The sequence below is a fragment of the Oryctolagus cuniculus genome, chromosome 3 (assembly GCF_964237555.1).
Source record: "Oryctolagus cuniculus chromosome 3, mOryCun1.1, whole genome shotgun sequence".
Lineage (NCBI taxonomy): Eukaryota > Metazoa > Chordata > Mammalia > Lagomorpha > Leporidae > Oryctolagus > Oryctolagus cuniculus.
In genome coordinates, this window is record NC_091434.1 from 144,755,500 (window position 1) to 144,774,729 (window position 19,230).

General features: G+C 39.5%; 1 long non-coding RNA gene across 1 annotated transcript in view; it reads right to left on the bottom strand.

Moving 5' to 3' along the window:
- Positions 1–7,978: 7,978 nt before the first annotated feature.
- LOC127491648 (uncharacterized) overlaps positions 7,979–19,230 on the bottom strand; it is a 48,687-nt gene continuing 37,435 nt past the window's right edge. Inside the window, exon 3 of the long non-coding RNA XR_007920497.2 lies at positions 7,979–13,590. This is a non-coding gene — a long non-coding RNA (uncharacterized lncRNA). The remainder of the gene's footprint in view (positions 13,591–19,230) is intronic.

Genomic DNA, 19,230 nt, shown 5'->3' on the forward strand with positions numbered 1-19,230 from the left:
TTAAAAAATTCCACTTGCCAATTTCATGAAAACATATAACTATGTGGACATGTGGCTAGCTTTCTCCCTGGGGCTCATCCCGAAAAGTAAGCTTCCTTCTCTTCACAGCAAATCTGCTTCTAAGTACAGGCAGCCCCTCTGTAGCTGCAGATTGCACAGATTTAACCCACCACAGGGAGAAAATATTTGGGGAAAAAATGTGTCTGTACTGAACACATAGATTGTTTTCTTGCCATTATTCTCTAAACAATACAGTACAGCAGCTGTGTACATATTTAAACATTTACATATTTATATTACATTGGGCGTTATAAATCATCTAGAGATGATCTGGTGTGTATGAAATATAGGCACAGGTTATATGCAGACTCTAGAGTGTTGTACAGAAGGGACTGGAGGCTTTGTGGGTTTGGGTATCTGCAGAAGGACCTGGAACAAATCAGCAATGGCAATGAAGGACATCTGTATGTATATAAATATGGGGTCACGGGGCAGGGGGAGCACAGAAGACAGAGTGACTAATCCTGCCTGCACCAACAAGAGGCACACTTTACACAGGAGATATTTAGTCTTGCTAGGCAGAGAAGAGGCAGCAGGTAAAGAGAAAATACTGGGTTTACGAATCAACAGGAAATACTTAAAATGACTATAACTTTCAAGATCTAGTTTGGACAAACATTCTGAGTTCAAATGTTTATCTCAGTCTCAGCTGTTTTCTGAAAACCAACTGCATTTAGAAAACAGGAATGTAAATATTCTGAGAATAGACTCTTTCATTGGATTATTACTTCCTCTGTAAACTTTGACCTTCATAGCATACTTGCCTTGCTTCCCAATAGGGACAAAGCTAGCATTTGAGCTAGAATGGTTTTTAAAGGAGACATGAGCAGCCAGCAGGAATATTCTGTTTGGAATATGTATCAAGAAATCAGTGTATTTTTTATTCCTCTCCTAGGCTCTGAGGATATGCCTAGGCCTGAGGATTATCCACAAAGAATAACCAAACAATACACCAAGCACATAGTAGATACTCAGTATTTGTTTCATGAATGAAATAAAATGCAAAGTAAAACCGTAATCACTAACAGGGCTTAGTATTACGTATGAATAAACTGATAAGTTGAATCACTTTCAGTAGTTAATTTATATAAATAATTATATAACTAATATAATATATTACACAAACACAACACAGTCTAGAAAAGAAAATGATAGCTTATAAAACCAATCTTTGGAAGGAGCTCTGTATTTACATTAAATCTCTTGTATGAAAAGGGAGGTTCTGGTCAGCTGGGAAGCCCCACTTGACAAAGTTCAACTGCCTCATGCTCCCTCCCCTGAACTGCCCTTGGGGTGGATCGGCTCTCACTGCACCCATTAAGGCTTCTCCCCCAAGGGTCTTCCATCTGCTCCCCTCTGAACACTTCCTCAGGAGGCAAAGGTTACACAGGATGGCTCCTGAGTCAAACTGCTCAGAGGTAAATCATGGCTCTTATTCTTTGCAGCAAGTTGATCTTGTGCAAATTTTGGTGACCTTTTTGTGCTTCCCTTGCTTGCATTTGAAAGAAGGACAGTTGGTGCAGCAAACATGCCACTTGGCATGCCCACATCCTATACTGGAGTGCCTGGTTCGAGTCCAGGCTCTTCCACTTCTGATCCAGTTCCCTACTAATGCGCAGCCTGGGAGGCAGCAGGTGATGGTCCAAGAATTTGGACACCTGCCACCCATGAGGGAAACCTGACTGAGTTCCAGGCTCCTGCTTTTGATCTGGCACACCGCTGCTTGTAGGTAACATTCAGGGATAGAACTAGTGGACGTTAGATCTCTCTCTCTTTTTCTGCCTTTCTGTCTCTTTGTCTTTTAAATTAAGTAAATAAGTAAGTAAGTAAAGAAGTAAATGAAACAATTCAGGCAAAGTGTAAGCAATGTTTAACACATAGGAAGTGCTTGCTAAAATAATCACACATAAAATAAATAAAAGTATATTTAAAGCTAGCCCATCTTAAAAAGTTCAGATGTCCCACGTCTGTATATTCCTTTTCATATCCTTTTTCCTTCACAAATAAGTTTTTTGCTTCATTTTATTTCTTTATTTCATTTATTTGGAAGGCATAGAAACACAGAGAGAGACAGAGAGACAGCAGACTGATAGAGCTCCACCAACAAGTGTGTTCTTCAAATGCCTGCAATAGCTGAGGTTGAGCCAGGCTCAAGCCAGAAACTCAATCCTGGTCTCCCATGTGTATGACAGGGATCCAGCTCCATGAGCTATCACCTGCAGCCTCTAGGTTTAAAGGAAGCTGGTACTGGGAACAGAGCCAGGACTTAAATCCACACTCTGAAATGGAATGCTGTCTTCGGAAGCAGCCCCTTAACCTCAGGGCCACACCCACAGTCCAGCTTTTTGAAAGCATTGTGCTAGTAAGTTGAAAAATCCTTCTTTTACCTCTGCCATTCCAATGAACTGCCTTTTTCACCAGCTCCGCTGACCCAATTTCTGACAGTATGGAAAATGTTTGAATGTGCGTGCCTTGAATATAATGCTGCATTTTCCCCTGTGAACCACCAGAGATGCTTTAAAATTCTCTCCTTTCTCACAGTCTGAGAAATCTTGTTGGTGCTCTTGCTGTCTGATTAGCTTTGTCTCCTTTGTAGACTCATTTTGTCTCTGTTAAAAGATTGCTGATCTTCAAATTTCTGTCTAGGCTCTCTTTTCTTATCCTTCTATTGCTTATCTCTGGAAGCCTGTTAAATTTCTGTGACTATAAATCTACATCCAGAGGGTACATCTTTTGACTATAGAGTTTCATGTGCAAAAGCCTTCTATATATATCTAAATGGATCACTCACAGATAACTCACACTGTCATATCCAAAACTGCATGCATGATCTTCTCCTGCATCCAGTATTGCACACTTTAATGGGCCTAATACTCACTGATCAAGCAAAAACTCTGATATTCCTATCGTTCCTTTCATAAATCTAAAAACAATTATATAATGAGGAGAGCATGTATTTTGAAACCAAAGCAACCTGACTTAATTCCAGCTTTTGCAATACCTAACTGGCCATCATTGGGATGTCAAAAGAAAAATCTTTTGTTCTTCAAATTCCTCTTCTTTAAAAATGAAGCAACATTAATTTCTCAGGGTAGTGGAGATTAAATGGTAATGTACACAAAAGTATCTTTGCTGAAACGTGCAGCAGAAGTTTAAAAAAGGACAAACTTTCCCTGCTTCTTTTTTTAAGAAAGAGAGAAAGGAAGAAGGGGATAGATGATAGAAAGATTGAGAGAGATCTTCAATCCATTGATTCATTCTCCAAATGGTCACAACAGCAGGGGCTGGGCCAGGCTGAAACTGGCCTCTCATGTTTGTTCCAGAGCTCAAACACTTGGGTCACCTTCTGCTGCCTTCCCAGGCACATTATCAAGAAGCTAGAGTAGAAATAGAGCAGCCATGACTCAGACTGGCACTCCAATATGTAAAGCAGGTGTTCCACATGGCATTTTACCCTACTGTACTGCAACGTCAGCACCTGCTTCTGTTGTCATTGACCACACATTCAATTCAGCACTTCCTCAATCTTTTTTTTTAATATTTATTTTATGTATTTGAAAGACAGAGTTACAGAGAGAGGTAGAGACAGAGAAAGAGGTCATCCATCTGCTGGTTCACTCCCCAGATGGCCGCAATTGCCAGAGCTGCGCTGATCCGAACCCAGGAGCCAGGAGCTTCTTCTGGGTCTCCTACCTGGGTGCAGGGGCTCAAGGAGTTGAGCCATCTTCTACTGCTTTCCCAGGCCATAGCAGAGAGCTGGATCGGGAGATGAGCAGCCAGGACTAGAACTGGCACCCATATGGGATGCTGGCGCTTCAGGCCAGGGCTTTAACCCACTGCGCCACAGCGCCGGCCCCAGCACTTCCTCAATCTTCAGCCATCCTTGTTGCTCACTTGAATCAGCGACTTCTTCAGTTGGTCTCCAAATTTGCAGACTAACATCCCACAATCATCCTTTATTACTAGAAAGCACTTTGAAATATTATGAGTATGAGTATATCACGTCTCCAGTAATCTCCAGAAAATTAAATCCAGCCTTGTCATCCCACAATTAAACACATACTAGATTCTGGTCTCTATTTATTCCACCTCACCCTTGCCACAACCATTTCTGACCCATGCCCTATCTCCAACTTTCTGTGTGTATGTGTATAGGGGGAGGGGGGACTTATAAGCTATTCCCTTGAAATTTACTCTTCTCAATACTAGCAAAAAAAATAATTATCTTACACAGCCAAATTCTCACAGAGAACGTTCATGTAAGGGTGCAATGCTTTTCCAACTTCCATGTCCCCTCCCTACTTGGAGATTCTGATTCATGTCTACAGGATGACTTGTCATCATACATACTTAAGTAAGAAAGTTACTGAGATTGAGAGAAGATAAGTTGCAACCTTCGAATGAGTGAGAGAAGAAATATGAGAATCATTGTTATAAAGATTAAAATGGGGCCAGCATTGTGGAGCAGCAAGTTAAGCTGCAGCCTTAGACATGGGCCCCGGTTCAAGCTCCACTTCTGATCTAGCGCCCTGCTAATATGCCTTGGAAAGCAGCAGAAAATGGCCCAAGTCCTTGGGCCCCTGCATCCACGTAAGAAACCCAGATGAAGCACCTGGCTCCTGGCTTCTTCAGGGCCCAGCCCTGGCGATTGTGGACAATTGAAGAATGAAACAGTGAATGGAAGATCTCTCAATGTCTCTCCTCTCTGAAATTCTGCCTTTAAAATAAATAAACTCTTCAAAAAATATCCAAATTAAACAAGAAAAAATGAATTACCTATCCCATCTCTCCATTCCCATAGATGCTTATACATACCTCCATTATAGGAAGATTAAAATGATTTTTAAAGTTTAATCTCTCTCATCAGATTTTAAGTTTCCTGAGTGTATCTCAGCTTGTGGCCTGGTGACCAGCATACAGTGTATGTATGTAATATCAATTTCAAACATGAAAATTGACTCTTATAAGCATATTTATTAAAAGTTCTGTTAGAGTAAGTGCTCAACATGGTAGTTAAGATGTTGCTTGGGATGCCTGCATTCAAGTTCTAACTCCACTTCTAAATCCAAATTCTTGGTAATGCCCACCCTGGGAGGTAGTAGGTGGTGTATCAAGTAGTTGTTTCCCTATCACCCATATGGGAAAACAGGCTGGAGTTCCAGGTTCCTTGCATTTTTTTTAAGATTTTATTTATTTATTTAGAGATAGAGTTACAGACAATGAGAAGAAGAGACAGAAAGTTCTTCCATCTGTTGGAATGGCCAAATGGCTGAAATCCCCAAATGGCCGCAATGGCTGGAGCTGAGCTAATCCAAAGACAAGAGCCAGGAGTTTCTTCTGGGTCTCCCATGCAAGTGCAGGGGCCCAAGCACTTGAGCCATCTTCTACTGCTTTCCCAGACCATAGCAAAGAGCTGGATCGGAAGAGGAGCAGCCAGGGCTATAACCGGTGCCCAAATGGGATGCCAGCACTGCAGGCAAAGGATTAACCTACTGCCCTATAGTACCAGCCCCAAGGTTCCTGGCTTTAGCCTGGCCAAAGCTGGATTTGGTAGGCATTTGGGAAATAAACCAGCAGATGGAAGATCACTATTTGTCTATCTCTGTGTCTCCTTCTTTCTCTGTCTCTCCCTCTTTCTCTCTGACTTTCAAAAGCAAATTTAAAAAAATGTATTTTTAAAATCAAAACTTCTGTCACAGGACTCATAGAGGAGATGGAAATGCTAATTACTGGCCGGTGCTGCGGCTCAATAGGCTAATCCTCCACCTTGCGGCGCCGGCACACCGGGTTCTAGTCCCGGTCGGGGCGCCGGATTCTGTCCCGGTTGCCCCTCTTCCAGGCCAGCTCTCTGCTATGGCCAGGGAGTGCAGTGGAGGATGGCCCAGGTGCTAGGGCCCTGCACCCCATGGGAGACCAGGAAAAGCACCTGGATCCTGGCTCCTGCCATCGGATCAGCGCGGTGCGCCGGCTGCAGCGGCGGCCATTGGAGGGTGAACCAACGGCAAAAGGAAGACCTTTCTCTCTCTGTCTCTCTCTCACTGTCCACTCTGCCTGTCAAAAATAAAAAAAATAAATAAATAAAAATAAAAAAATAAAAAAAAGAAATGCTAATTACTGTGATTTTATCAGTATTCACCATAAAATCATCTTAAAATCACACTAAACACCATAAATATATACACTCATTGCATGTTAATAAAGTGTATAAAATTCCTGTGAAATATAAAAAATAAATAAATTACAATAAAAATCAAAATTATAATAAATCCTGACATAACAGATTCTAAAAGAAATGCTGAATTTTCACTAAATCACAATTTCACTGTAGTACTCGTTTCTACAACCATAATGAAGATCTTCAGGGAAGGGTTGGCATTATGGCATAATGGGTTAAGTCACTGCCTGCAACTCTGAAGTCCCATATGGGATTTTTCAAAAATTCCCTTTCAAGCCATACTCTCAGCTAATGATCTCTATCAAATTAAGATAATAGAAATAATCATAAACTACTGATCATGGACCCACAACACTATATATGTATACCCTATCTGAATCTCTGTATTTTCTCTTGTTACTGAGGGTGAACTGTCCATAGTTTCCAGTGGCCAGGAGAGTCGATCCTGCTCCCACCCTAAAGAATATTGCCCCACTGATACTTCTTTTGCTAGCTGTCTTAAAGCATTCACTTTTTCTTTCTCTTCTGGGTCATTTCCCTCAATATATGCTAATTTTTAAATAAATATCTTTCCTCTTCCTTCTTGTATCTTTTTTCTTTCCTTCTACACCCAAATTCCTTGAATGAGGTGTCTGTCTACACAACTGCCTCTCCTTCACTCATTTGCCCTTGAACCTTCTAATTAATTTTTCATTCCTTCTACTCAACAAAATATGCTTCAATGAAATCCACATTATGCTTCACTCTGAAATATCCATTCTTGGATTCTCAGTCTTATTTGTTTATACTTGACCTGTCATTATCAGTGAATTCATTAACCGACTTTCTGTCCCTCAATACATTCTTTTTTGCCTCTTGAAATCCAAAACTTCACACTCTATGTGTTTTTTTCTACCTCTCTGGACATTTTGCCAGTCTGCTTGATGTTCTATTGTAATTTCTTTTTTTAAAAAAAGGATTTATTTCTTTATGTGAAAAGCAAGTGACAAAGAGGGGGAGAGAGACATCTTACATCCACTGGTTCACTCCTCAAATGGCCACAATAGCCAAGGCTGAAGCCAGAAACTCCATCCCAGTCTCCCACCTGGGTGTCAGAGGTCCAAGTACTTGCACCATATTCCACTGTTTTCCCAGGCATGTTAGCATGGAGCAAGACCAGAAGCAAAACAGCCGGGATACAAACCAGCACTCCAATATGAGATAACAGCATCACGGTTGCTGGCTTAACCTGCTGTGCCACAATGCTGGGCCTGTATCATTTCTTAACCTATAAATCTAGAAATCTCCTAGCTATTTGTCATGCAGGGTCCCTTGCTATGTCAACATTCAGTCCTTAGTAAATCTCATCCAAACTCAGTATGATTGACCATCTGGATGCTAAAGGTCTCACACTGGCATCTCCATCTTGAATACTTTGTTCCAAAATCCAGACTCATAATCAACTACCTTCATTATATCTATACTTAATTGTTTAGTAGTCACCTCAAGTTTAAATATCCAAAAATGAATTCCTAATATCTCTCCATCACCACCAAAACAATTCATTTCTCAGTAAATGCAACTCTAGGATGGTAAATTTAAAGGGAACAGAGATTATTAAGTGGATAAAATTATATATTTAAATCTATAGCAATTCCAATTCAAGATTTTATATTTTAATGGATTACATTAGTAGTATACAATTTTCCTTATATAACTTGAACTCAAAAAAAATTTATGTTTAGCTTGGTATGAGGGTGGAGTGAACGTGTTAATTTGTAGTACAATCACAGAACACAAAGAGTGAGAGAAAAAGAAAGTGAAGCAAGCAAATTTGGAAAGAAAATGCTGACTAAGTGTTCCACAGTTTTAAGGTGACAGGTATGGAAAAGGTGCCTTCATTGGGAAGAACAGAGAGGAAATTTAAGTGGTCTCTTGTGTCTCTTGCCAAGCACTGGCCAACATTTGCCCTGAGAAACATTTCCCCTGCACTTCTATGTTGTATTATCCAGTCCCATGGTGGCAGGGGAGCCCAGGATGGACCTGATTCCACATTCTGCAATGGCACTGGTGTTTCTGGTGGGAAAGAACCTAGAAGGTAAGTACAGCCAGGAAGTTCTGAGGAGGCAAGTGAACAGTGACAACCACCCCCTCCAAAACTGCTCCAGCAGATGTGATGGCTAACACCTCCAAAACACCCATCGAATTCACATCTCTCAGCAAGGAGTCAGCCAGGAGTGCCACCTCTGTGTCCACATTTCAGAGTATTTTTTTTAACTAGAAGAAGAAAAGGTCATTTAGAAGCATTATCTGGTAGTTGATATTAGAATGAATGTCAACTTGATATGTGGCTTAAAATGGCAGAAAATTCTTTAAAGACATGGGCATTTTGGACCATCAGCTTATCATTTCATGAATATTTACAGAGAGGACTTCTGAATCATTTCCTGAAATAGTTCCCAAATTAGCAACTACCTGATACTATATTTTGTTCTAATTGTACCTTTCAGTCTGTTTGATGTCTTGAAAGTTGATGACTAAAGCGAATTACATGACATTCCTGCTGCCTAACCATAAAATTCCAATTCGAACTCCTCCCTCAATGATTCTTTTCCATTTCTATATCTACTATTTTGGGGACCATCAAATAGAATAATATTTTTGTGTGAATTAGTTGTGAAATCTATACAGGTAGAAAAGTCACTTTGGCATTAAATTTTACTGCAGGCTTCTACTGAGTGATAATGCTGCCTATTTTAAAGTTACCTCAGGAATAGATGAGTCTACTTAAGTTATTTAAAACTCCAAACTTTAATTACAATGTCGTGTTAACTAAATGACTAATGCTGAATTTGAGGGATAGATCAGTGTTAAAAAGGCTATGTTTTACAAACTATTAATTGAGCTATTATTTATAAGTGGGATAAGAAATGTCCAGGCAGTGGGACATATAAGCCCACAAAATCATTTGGTCTGTCCCTGTCAGGCAACTTCTGTTTAGGACCAGAAATTCAATAAATCTATAGCAGTCTAGTTTTTAAGCTGACAACGTTGTATGGTCCATGAAAAATGTTATAAATATCCAAATAGCCCTTGGCAAAAAAATAAAATAAAATAAAAAGGTTCTCCACCCCTGGTCTATAAGGCAAGTACAAAAGTAAATATTAATATGGAATTAAATTATATTGATAAGGAAATTTTTGGTATTAAATTTTAAAGGAATTAAAATAATTATTTCATTAAAAAGTACCCTCCATTAATCTTGAAAGATTCAAACAGTGTGGGGAAATTAGTTACACGAAGCAATTCAAAGATGGTGCCCAGAGGAAGTAAGGTGGGTGAAATCCAAAGTTGTTTACCACTAAAGCTAACTGGCCATGCAACATCAGGGGAGGTAACAAAACTAGTAACAAGTGTATAGACATATGGCTAGTCCTATAGAAATCACCCTGTAAAATGACCATTTAAGTGATTGTTTGGTCCTTAGCCCTGCCCCAATGACTTTGCAGTTTTGTGCTATAAAAGGCTCTGTTACGACTTGACTCCCCGCTGCGTCTGATTGTCTCTGGGATCAGGAGGCTGGGGAACGGGTGAGCACTTACCTTTCCTTGGACCCAGTCCATCCTTGTATGGGTGGACTAAGACCCTGCAAAACAGTGCTTATAATATCAAGGATGTCTCAAAAATTCTTAATTTTTGCCTCTTCCTGTTTTTTTGAAGATTTATTTGAAAGGCAGAAAATTTCATCTATTTATTTATTTATTTATTTGAAAGGCAGAAAGTTTCTTCAGAGAGAAAGAGAGCTCCTCCATCCACTAGTTCACCCCCCAAAAAATGGCCACAATGGCCAGGACTGGTCCAGGCTGAAGCAAGAAACCAGGAACTCTATCCTAGTTTCTCACATGGATGGCAGGGATGCAAATACTTGGACCATCTTCCACTGCCTGCCCAAGCACATTAGCAAGAAACTGGATTGGAAGCAGAGTAGCTGTGACTTAAGCCAGCACTCTGATATGGGATGATGGCATCCTAAGCAGTGGCCTAAATGGCTGCTCCACAAAGCTAGCCCTTCTTTCAGTTTTTGAACATAAATATTTAACATATAATAAGCATTTTATAATATATATACATAACAAGTTATGCAGTTCAATTAATTTACACAAAATATAAGCAGCCTTCAGATAAAGAAAGAGTTGGACAGAAACTACTGCTTGCCCTTGTTTTATACAGTTAATGTGGAACTAGGTGTGAACATGAATTTAAGTTAGCAATTGCCATTCCACGTACTTTGGAGGTGATTTCCATGAGAATTATTTAAAATCGTTTCAGAGTTAAGAATACAGTGAGAGTGAGATCCTATCCCTGCATGTAATGTTCAAGATAAGTGAGCAAAATGTACTGAAACACAGAGTAAGTCCTTGAGTTTGAAATCAGTCTCACATTGTCTTATTGATTGTATCATGCAGATCTTGGCAAAGGGATTTTGACAGAAAAAAATATTCAATTACTACTAATTTCTTTGCATATAAAAGACAGTATTTAAATTGTTTTTTTTAATCAAACTGGTGCACACCATAATTATTCATCATAAATAAAAGATAATGTCAGGAACTTTCTTCAAATAAGCAGTATTTAAGAAAGTTCAAAGTATGAATACATTATAGTCAGGATGTTGGATTATCAAGCAATAAGTTTAAAGAATATTCATATACTATTAAGCCAATCAGTGATAAAAATAGCTTACATTACTTTGTTCTGCTATAAAAACTGAAAAGGCAAATTTTAATTACTTTCAAAGACAAATTTCTTTTTATAGCTCTTTGTTCAAAGATAGTCTTTAGTTTGATTTTTCAAAAGTAATTTATCTATTTTAGTCACAGAAACTCATTGGCACTGTCTACATACAAGGGTCTATATTAGATAATTTTAAAATAGTAGGAAGAATAGCAATATGGACATTAGGCTAAAAACACAACTGAAAATTAAAAGCTCAAGGGCAGACATTTGGCCCAGCAGTTAAGATGCTGCTTAGAGTAATAGAGTGCCTGTGTTCAAGTCACCACTCCACTTCACATTTCTCCTTCTTGCTAAGGTACATCCTGGGAGCCAGCAGGTGATGGCCAGAGTACTGAGTCTCTGCCACCCACATAGGAGAACTGAATTGAGTTCCCAGATTCCAACTTCAGCATGGCTATTGCTGGCATTTGAGGAGTGCTGTGGACATATCTAGAAGCTCTGTCTGTCCTGTCTCTGTCCCTCAAATAAATAAATAAATTTTGGCGGGGGAGGTCGATTTAGTTTCACAAAAAACTGAATCTATAAAGCAAGAGATCCTGATAATCTGGCTGTCAGCTGAACTCACTGTGACAACTAATGCCAGATTCAAACTGAAGAGCAAAGATACATCAAAAACACCTGACGGAGGCTCTTTATAGGTCACTAGATGCCGCTATTTGGTGAAAAAAATTATTAAATGACATAATTTATATTTAATTTATATCCCTTTCTTTTTCATGGTTGATCGATTGATTTGAAAGGCAGAGTGCTGAGAAAGAGAGAGAGAGAGAGAGAATGAATATCTTCCATCTGCCGGTTCACTCTCCAAATGCCACAACAGCTGAGGTTGAGCTATGTCAAAGCCAAGAGGTGGAACTCCAACGAGCTCTCCCATGGGCTGCAGGGACTCAAGTACTTGGGCCACCACCCACTGCTGGATTATAAGTGGAGGAGCCAGGATTTGAAAAGGCACTATAATATGGGATGCAGCTGTCACCAAGTGCCAACTTATCCTGGTGTACCCCAACATTTGCCTTTCTCTTTTTTTTTAAGTCACATATTGAATTGGGATGTTGCCATATAATAATTCTATAGTCAGTATATTTCTTGGACTAGGTTTAGTTAAACCTACCCCAAAAGTAAAGTAATACACTATTTGATAGATGTAATAAAGCACAAAATTTATCATTATCAACATAAAATTTTGGCTGTCAAAGCTAAACCATCATTGATCAATAACCAGCAGATTTATAAGCTGAGAATTTAACAGACATGAATATAAATAATAGGTTGACTGCATAAGCATTTTAAAGTGGCATATAACTTAAGTCCAAAATCCTTTCTTTTCCTACATGACTGTATATAGAAAATTAGGAATAGGGTTACACATAAGGTAGTGTAAGAAAGTTTCTTGGAAGCAACTGTCTTTATTCCATCATTGGCATTTATCTTAATTGGATATAAATAGGTTACTATAAAAGCTAAAGAGAGTGTGATTACCTTCAGAAGTAAGCAACTCATGAGAGCCAAAACCAAAAGATGTTTTTCTTATTAACGTGCTAAATTGCTTAAAATCTTTTGCATGTGTAGCATCACACACACTTTTTGTTTAAAAATGTATTTATTTACTTGTTTGCAAGGCAGAATGACAGAGAAGGAGGGAGAGCCAGAGATCTTCCATCTGCTGGTTCATTCCCCAAATGACTGCAATAACCAGATCTGGGCCAGGCTGAAATCAGAAACCAGGAACTCAATGGTAGTTTCCCACGTGAGTGTCAGGGGCCTAATTATTTGGGCCATCCTCAACTCCAAGGTCTATTAATAGAAAGCTGGATCACAAGTCAAACAACCAATAGGCACTCAAATTTGGGATGCTGGAATTGCAAGCAGTGCCTTAACCTGCTATATCACAGTGTCAGCCCCTAAATATGCTGAATGCTAAGGGCTGATTCTCTTTATTCCCCAAAAGGAACCTAAACAAAAATCACTAATACAGTTCTTTAATGTAAGACAAATAATATAAAAGAATTCAATATACATGGATTTGACAGAAAGTTGAAAGCAAGTAAGGTTTTATGCTTTCCAACTAATATTAAAAATCTAAGTATATATAAAGTGTTCTTTCAAATAGACTGTTTCTAAATCTAATGAAAGTAATTAAAGCAACTAGTGTAAACTGATAAGCAATCATCTTAATATTCAAGTGAGGTCTCATAATCTGTCATCTGTGTTTTAAAAATATTCAAGGTAGTATGCTGTCACAGCTCACATACCCTACTGATTAGGTATTGACACATAACACATTATTTCAAATTTGGTGGCAGAAAAAGACAAAAATTATTATCTCACAGTTTTTGATGGTCAGGAATCTAGGAATGGCTTAGCTGACTGATTCTGGCTCAGGTCTTCTCAGAGTTGTGGTTGGGCTATCAGGCAATACTGCCATAATCTCAGAACTCAACCGGAATGGAAGGATTCATTTACAAGTTCATTCACATGTTGTTTTCAAGGTTATAAAGTTCTCTTTGATTATCTAAGACTCCAGATTTTCACCATATAGGCTTCTCCATTGGATTCTCACTATAGGGTAGCTTGTTGAACTGAAAGTAATGAGAGAGAGAGAGAGAGAGAGAGAGAGAGAATGAATTAATGAGCACGTAAGACAGAAGCCACAGTTTCCCTTCCATTTCCCTCCCCTCCCCTTCCCTTTTCAATTTATTCCAGAGGAAGAGACAGACAGAACTCTGATCCTCTGGTTCACTCCTCATACCTGGGCTGGGCTGAAGCCAGAAACTGGAAACTCAGTCTGGGTCTCCCATGTGAATTGTAGGTACTCAACTACTTGAAACATTACCTGTTGCCTCCTAAGGTTTTCATTAGAAAGAAGCTGGAGTCAGATGCCAGAGCTGCCCTTCAAATGCAGGCATTCTGGTATGTACATGGCTGTTGCCTACCCCCATTTCTTCCACATTACATTCATTTTAGTTCACTGTTAAGTCCAGGCCACACAAGGATCCCACAATGGCACCAACATCAAGAGGAATGGATCACTGGCAATCCTCATAGGAGCTGCATAGTAAACTGCACCAAAGTCTAAGCACCAAAGTCCATCCTTCAAATGTCTCCTTCAGTGATTAAAGTTTTTCAAAAGCTGATGTTGACCAATCATATTTCAGCTGATATTAGACAAATAATTTAATTTTTTAAAGATTCAAATTAATATTGTCATAGCAAAAGGGTACTGATTCCATGGAGTCTATAAAAAGAAACAGTGAATAGAATCTGTCATTATGTATTTATGCTAGCCAGGTAGTTTTCTTAATTAACTGAAGTAAATCCCTGAATTAAGATGTAATGTTGGAGAGAATCAAGATGACGGAATAGAGATGCAGTAGTCTAGGGGAAGACAATTAAAAACAACGTGGAGAGAATGCAAACTCAGGGAAGAGTTAGGGAGAAAATGGCAGAGGAAACTCCACACAAATCAGAGGGACACTGTGGATCTACACAGAGGGTGTGGATGCACACAACTCAGGACCCTGGCAACGGAGAGACTCAGCACCAGCTCCGGAGAGTGAGGTGAGACCAGACTTCAGCAGCCCAAGACACTGGTGATAAAGCTGCAGGAAGAACCTGGCCTTGGAGCCACAGTCTTGGAGCCCTGTGGGGATAGTATACTGGCCAACCTAGAGGGATAAAAAAAAAGGAGGCACATTTCTGACCACCCAGCACCAGTGTCCTATAACTGGCTGAAAGTGGGTGATCACCATTTTTAATGTATGTAACAGTGTGTCTGTAAGCCCAGCTACCAGCTAAGAGGAGATGCCTGAGTCTGGCTGGGAGAATTGACAGCGGGCTGGGTGTTCGTGACTCTGGGAGCCTTGTGTGTTGGGACTGTAAAAACACTGTGGCTGTGTATGGTGGTGCAGGGTGTGGCTGGGTCTTTGAGTAGTTACTGCAGGGGCTTCACACACTCAGGGCTCCCTGATTCCCTGGTGAGGGTCATTGCTGCAGGATCCGTGCTCACACTGAAGACTGTACAGATCCTTTGTGTGGTTCTTATGGCAGTGCAAATGGATATTATATCCACTGGGGCTGGCAAACAGGCATTAGTATACTTGGAAGAGAGGAGGGGAGCATGAGACTATGCCAAAGGCACATTCAACCTCTCCTCTGATTAAAAAAAAAAAAAAAGAGGAGATTTGCCACGCCTGATTTGGGTGTCACCTTGGACTCTTCCCTCAACCTGGAACACTGAACAGAGCTCCCTGACCACGCCCAGCACACACCTCTGGGTATTCACTAAAAGAGCAGACACTACCCGAATCCAGCAATAGGTGCCTACATCAAGAAATTGGAAAGGCAACAAATAAATGAGCTATCAAAGCATCTCAAGGATCTAGAAAAACTATAGCAAACCAAACCCAAAGCTAGTAGGAGAAGAGAAATAATTAAAATTAGAGAAGAAATGAACAAAATTGAATCAAAAAACATTACAAAAGAACAGCAAAATGAAAAGCTGGTTTTCTGAAAAAATTAACAAAATTGACACACCATTGGCAAAACTAACCATAAAAAGGAGAGAAAAGATCCAAATCAATAAAATCAGAGATGAAAAAGGGAAAGCAACAACAGACACCACAGAAATAAAAAGAGTCATATGCCAACAAACTGGGAAATCTAGCAGAAATGGATAGATTACTGGACACCCACTACCTACCTAAATTGAACCATGAAGACATAGAAAACCTAAATAGACCCATACCCGAGTCAGAAATTGAATTAGTAATAAAGGCCCTCCCAACAAAGAAAAGCCCAGGACCAGATGGATTCACTGCTGAATTCTACCAGACATTTTAAAGAAGCACTAACTCCAATTCTTCTCAAACTATTCAAAACAATTGAAAGAGAGGGAATTCCTGCAAATTCTTTCTATGAAGCCAGCATCACCTTAATTCCTAAAGCTGAAAAAGATGCAGCAGAGAAAGAGAATTACAGACCAATTTCCCTGATGGCTATAGATGCAAAAATCCTCGATAAAATCCTGGCCAATAGAATGCAACAGCACATCAGAAAGATCATCCACCCAGACTAAGTGGGATTTACTCCTGGTATGCAGGGATGGTTCAAGGTTTGCAAATCAATCAATGTGATACACCACATTAACAGACTGCAGAAGAAAAAACATACGATGATCTCAATAGATGCAAAAAAATCATTTGATAAAATACAACACCCTTTCATGATGAGAACTCTAAGCAAATTGGGTATACAAGTAACATTCTCAGCACAATCAAGGCAATTTATGACAAACCCATGGCCAGCATCCTACTGAATGGGGAAAAATTAGAAGCATTTCCACTGAGATATGGAACCAGACAGAGATGCCCACTTTCACCATTGTTATTCATCATAGTCCTGGAAGTTTTAGCCAGAGCCATTAGGCAAGAAGAAGAAATTAAAAAGATAGAAATTGGGAAGCAAGAAGTCAAACTATCCATCTTTGCAGATGATATGATATGATTCTTTATTTAGAGGATCCAAAGAAATCCACTAACAGACTATTCGAGCTCATAGAAAAGTTTGGCAAAGAAGCAGGATATAAAATCAAAACACAAAAATCAACAGCTTTTGTATACACAACAATGCCATGGCTGAGAAAGAACTTCTAACATCAATCCCATTCACAATAGCTACAAAAACAATCAAGTACCTTGGAATAAACTTAACCAAGGACGTCAAAGATCTCTACGATGAGAATTACAAAATCTTAAAGAAAGAAATAGAAGACGGTACCAAAAAATGGAAAAGTCTTCCATGTTCATGGATTGGAAGAATCAATATCAACAAAATGTCCATTCTTCCAATAGCAATTTACAGATTAAATGTGATGCCAATCAAAATACCAAAGACATTCTTTACAGATCTGGAAAAAATGATGCTGAAATTCACATGGAGGCACAGGAGACCTCGAATAGCTAAAGAAATCTTGAGGGGCCGCACTGTGGCTCACTTGGCTAGTCCTTCACCTGTGGCACCGGCATCCCATATGGGTTCTGGGTTCTAGTCCTGGTGCCCCTCTTCCAGTCCAGAGCTCTGCTGTGGCCCGGGAAGGCTGTGAAGGATGGCCCAAGTGCTTGGGCCCCTGCACCCGCATGGGAGACCAGGAAGAAGCACCTGGCTTCTGGATTGGCACAGCACCAGCCTTAGCTGGCCATTTGGGGAGTAAACCAATGGAAGGAAGATCTTTCTCTTTGTCTCTCCCTCTCACTGTCTATAACTCTACCTGTCAAATAAAAAGCAAAAAGAAAGCTTGAACAACAAAAACAGAGCCAGAGGCATCAGAATACCAGATTTCAAGATATACTACAATGCAGTTATAATCAAAACAGCATGGTGCTGGTACAGAAACAAATGGATAGATCAATGGAACAGAATAGAAACACCAGAAATCAATCCAAACATCTACAACCAACTTATATTTGATCAAGGAACTAAAACCAATTCCCGGAGCAAGGACAGTCTATTCAACAAATGGTGCTGGGAAAACTGGATTTCCACATGCAGAATCATGAAGCAAGACCTCTACCTTACACAAAAAATCCACTCAACTTGGATTAAAAATCTAAATCTATGACCCGACACAATCAAATTATTAGAGAACATAGGAGAAACCCTGCAAGATATAGGCACAGGCAAAGACTTCTTGGAAAAAACCCCAAAGGTACAGGCAGTCAAAGCCAAAATTAACTATTGGGATTGCATCAAATTGAGAAGTTTCTGTACTGCAAAAGAAACAGTCAGGAAAGTGAAGAGGCAACTGACAGAATGGGAGAGGACATTTGCATATTATTTAACTGATAAAGTGTTAAAAACCAGAATCTACAAAGAGATCAAAAAACTCCACAACAACAAAACAAACAACTGCTTAGGAGGTGTGCCAAGGACCTCAATAGACATTTTTCAAAAGAGGAAATCCAAATGGCCAACAGACACATGAAAAAATGTTCAGGATCACTAGCAATCAGGGAAATGCAAATCAAAACCACAATGAGGTTTCACCTCTTCCAGTTAGAATGGCTTACATACAGAAATCAACTAACAACAGATGCTGGCGAGGATGTGGGGAAACAGGAACACCAATCCACTGTTGGTGGGAATGCAAACTGGTAAAGCCACTATGGAAGACAGTTTGGAGATTCCTCAGAAACCTGAATATAGCCCTACCACCCAACCCAGCCATCCCACTCTTTGGAATTTACTCAAGGGAAATTAAATTGTCAAATAAAAGAGCTATCTACACCTTAAAGTTTTTTGCAGCTCAATTCACAATATTTAAACATGGAATAAACCTAAATACCCATCAACAGAAGACTGGATAAAGAAATTATGGGACATGTACTCTATAGAATACTACACAGCGGTAAAAAAAAAAAATGAAATCCAGTCATTTGCAACAAAATGGAAGAATCTGGAAAACATCATGCTGAGTAAAATAAGCCAGTTCCAAAGGGACAAATATCATATGTCCTCCCTGATCTGTGACAACTAACTGAGTACCTAAAAGGAAACCTTGAAATGAAACTGACACTATGAGAAGCAATGACTTGATCAGCCCTTGTCCTGACTGTTCAGGAACAGCTTACAATTTTATTCTTTTTAGCTTTTTCTTTTTCTACTTAATAGTATTGGTTGAACTCTTTAATTAACACACAATTATTCTTAGGTGTTTAAACCCACCTAAAAATTGATCCCTGTTAAAAAGAAGAGTGGGAATAAGAGAGGGAAGAGATGTACAGTTCGGCACACACTCCCTCAGACTTACTCCTAAGGGTAAAGCTAAAAACTTGCCATGGGAATCCAAATCCCATTAAGTTGGCAGGTACCTTGCCACCTTACTAGTTAAAGTGATCAGTTTAACTTAATAACTGATCATAAGATAGGATTAAGTTTCAAAGGGATCACATAAATAAAACCAGTGTCTGTTAATAATGACTGATAGAATTAAAAAGGAGGGAATGATCCAACATGGGGAGCAGGGCACACCGCAGACTCATGGAATGACAAATGCCCTAAACAGAACTCTGGCCTCAGAATTAGCCCTTAAGGAATTCAGATTTGGCTAAAAAGCCCATGAGAGTATTTCAGACGTGGAAAGCCAAGACACTGTGGCAAAAAAAATGACCTAAATAAAAGACCTTTGTGAGTGAGATCTCAGTGGAAACAACACACCATCAACA